Here is a 3,221-nt window from a genome sequence, read left to right on the forward strand (position 1 = left end):
TAATGCTATAATTTAAATTTTGTGGGATTTTTTTCCTTACAGAATTTCTCATTCTTGCAAATTTCTCTATCAATTACCTCTTTCATTTATCTTTTATGCAGGACTTTACAACTCTGGGATTTTGACTGTGTACTCACAGTATTATTTCTCCAAACGTTGGTAGAAGCCTTATAGGGAACATGTTATTTGTATGTTGGTTGGATTTCTGGGATGTCCTTTTTTGTGTTTTGATTTGCTTGTTCTTGTTCTTTTTTTTCATCTCTCAGTACAAAAGTTTGTTCAAAATTTGTTGAGCTCAATTGTTTTTAAAATCCATCTGTATAGTTATCACCTCTCCTAGGTGTGATGTTATTTATGTGTGATATTTATTTTAGTTTTACTGTGAGGTTTTTGCTAAAGGCTTTGTTTGGGTGTCCCTCATTATTTGGGGAGGCAGAGGAAGGGAATAAACAAAGAAAGCTGTACACAATTCTTTGCTTACAAACTGCTTTTGTTTTCATAATTATTCTGGAATTGTGGATGCACTCCAGGGTAGATTAGCATCTGCTAGTGAGAGTTTAGGAGAATTAACCTTGTCATGATTGATTACAGAATAGTCTCTGAAATTCAATCACATTTGACCACCAATTTTTTTGTTTGTTGTCGAAGCTGTGATTTTTAAGCTTGGATTGAGATCCAGCAGTGCCTGGCTGTTAATCCAGGCTGTCTTGCTCCCCAGGCTTGACCTCCTGCTCCTTCCCATTGTCCTCCTTTCCTCCTCCTTGGCACACAAGTGACACTACTTACCTTTCCTGACATGTGCTGCTGTGGTCAATTAAGATTTGTAACCCCTCTGAAATATTTCACTGACAGGATCTGGGGAAGCAGAGCGGCTGTTTTTTTCAGTCTTGCATGCACAAACTCTGCTGTTTAAAAACCAGCAAATAGCCAGCATTTAATTGAGTATTTCTTGCATCTTTTAGACTGGTTCAAACAGTTCAGACCCTTGATTTCAATATTCTGACTAGATATTATGTTAGGCTTTGAGTGCTACTAAGAAGGTAACTTCAAATGCCATTTATTTTGCTGAATTCAGTGGGAGAAGAGCTTTGGTACTACATGATTTGTATATTTTAAAGGAATATATTGTACAGCAAAAAAAAGTGTTTATCCAAGTTAAATTTAGGGCCAGTGCTGTGTCAGCTTGTGCTTTACTGCTGATCTATCCTCCATTTGTATTTTGTCACAAATATTTGAACAATTTCAGCTCTTCTCCAGCATTAGAAGAGGTCCATCCTTCCCCTGCAGGATATTTTATTAATTGCAGTTGTGCCTTGATTATTACAATGTGTTCACTCATCTTTAAGGACTTCAAAGTTTCTCTGCCTTGTTTTCCAGGTGTTTTAGCCAGCTCTCAGAAGAGTCTGTCCTTGGTGCTGTGGAAATGGGAGCAAACTTTTTGATTTTGTTCTTGTTGGTGCTTCAAGGGAAGGTGTTGAATGTAAATTCAGGGCAAAATAGGTGTGAGAGGACTGAGGGAGGGAGGAGCAAGCTGGGGTGAAAAATTCACTGAGCAATTAAGAGAATCTGAGGGCTGAAAGATGAGTCAACACCGTGAGCTGTTTTCCTTAGGCTTGGAGAGAAGCACCTGTGAGCTCTGGCGCCGTTCCTGACCAGGTCATGTTTGTCCGGCTGCTGCCCCATCCAGCCTGCAGTTATTTAATCCAGTTCAGAGAAAGGAAGTGAAATGTTTTAGCTGGTTTCCTAAGGAAATGAGGCTTAAGCAGTCGCTCCACGTGCCAAATTTGACAAAATGTTGTGGAAGTCAGCATCTGGGATCAGAAGAGAGAATAGGTTAATGTTGGTGCTGGGCAGAAGCAAGGCAGTGGTCATCAGGATGCATAGAGCTGGACTGGTCACAGCATGTTCTGTTCCTTGCTAAGACAGTCAAAACCCCCAAAATTTTATGCAGTAATGGAAAGAAAGCTGAGCATTGAAGAGGAAAACTGAGGAGGGAAGGAGCTGGGCTTATGACAATCACAGAAAGGATGAGACGAGACAGAAAACCACAGGGTTAGGCTAGGAGATAAATAAAAGGTGTAAAGGTAATGTGGTGGGGGTGTTAGAAGACCTGAGGAAACAGAACTTCATTGAAAACAAATTTTCTACAGCTCCACATTCTGCAGCAATGTTTTAAAATCCTGAGACAGCATGAAGGAACAGGGGAATAAATCAATATTAGCTGATAATGTTCCTGCATTTACAGGGGAACTGAAAGGAAAACTTTTTTCCTTGGTGATGCTAAGGCCAGTTATTTGCAGGATCATGGGTTCAAGATGCTTGAGGTCTATTTCCAAGTTACTCTGGCATCTGATTCAAACAACTCCTTCATAACTGGAAAACTGAATCACCTGCAATTTTAGATTGGTCCATTTTATTTGTGAACTTGATCTCTCTTCTCCCAAGCACCATCTGCTGCAGGATCATACTGATGTGCACTTCACTGCATTTCAGGGAGATGAGGAATTTGGCATGAGGCAGTGAGGGGAGATGGACAAAAGAAAGCAGGAGTGCATAGGGGACCATGTAAAAGTCATATGTGAGGAAATAATGCTACTCTGGTAAATAGAGATGGCTTAAAGAAGCGAGAAGCCAGAGCTTCAAACAGCAGAAATATTACATGTGAGGTAGGGGAAGGAAAGATGAGGATTTCTTGGATGGAGAGGGAGTGAGAGAGGGAATTCTGGCAGCACAGGCAGGCTTGAGTGGGTAATTGAAATGCACTGCTGAGCACACAGAACCAGCCAGGGGATGAGGCTGAGCTCTCTGTTGTTCTGTTTTCTTGTGAGGTGACAGAAACAAATCTATTGAAGTCAGAGAACACGTTTAAGTGCCTTTTGAATATTTTTCTGTTAATGACTCTCCTGGCAGTCCTTCAAAATCCATAAGCTTGTTGATTTAAAGAGCTTTTTTATTAACACACTCTCCTTAATCACTTTCTGTTGTTCTCCTACATGAAGGGGGAAAAAAAGGTAAAAAGGTATGAATAAAAACCCCCATGTCTTTCTAAGGGGAAGAGGATTTGCTGTCTGTGCAGGTGACAGATTAATTTGAAATATGATCTCTCAGCTCTATGGCAATGCTGAACACCTTGATAGGACCCAACCATTTTACATATTCCTACAGTTACAGAAAAGTAATTATTTTTTTCAGCTTCATGTGTTTGAAACTACACCTTAAGA

This window comes from Geospiza fortis, unplaced genomic scaffold (assembly GCF_000277835.1).
Source record: "Geospiza fortis unplaced genomic scaffold, GeoFor_1.0 scaffold72, whole genome shotgun sequence".
NCBI classification, from domain to species: Eukaryota; Metazoa; Chordata; class Aves; order Passeriformes; family Thraupidae; genus Geospiza; species Geospiza fortis.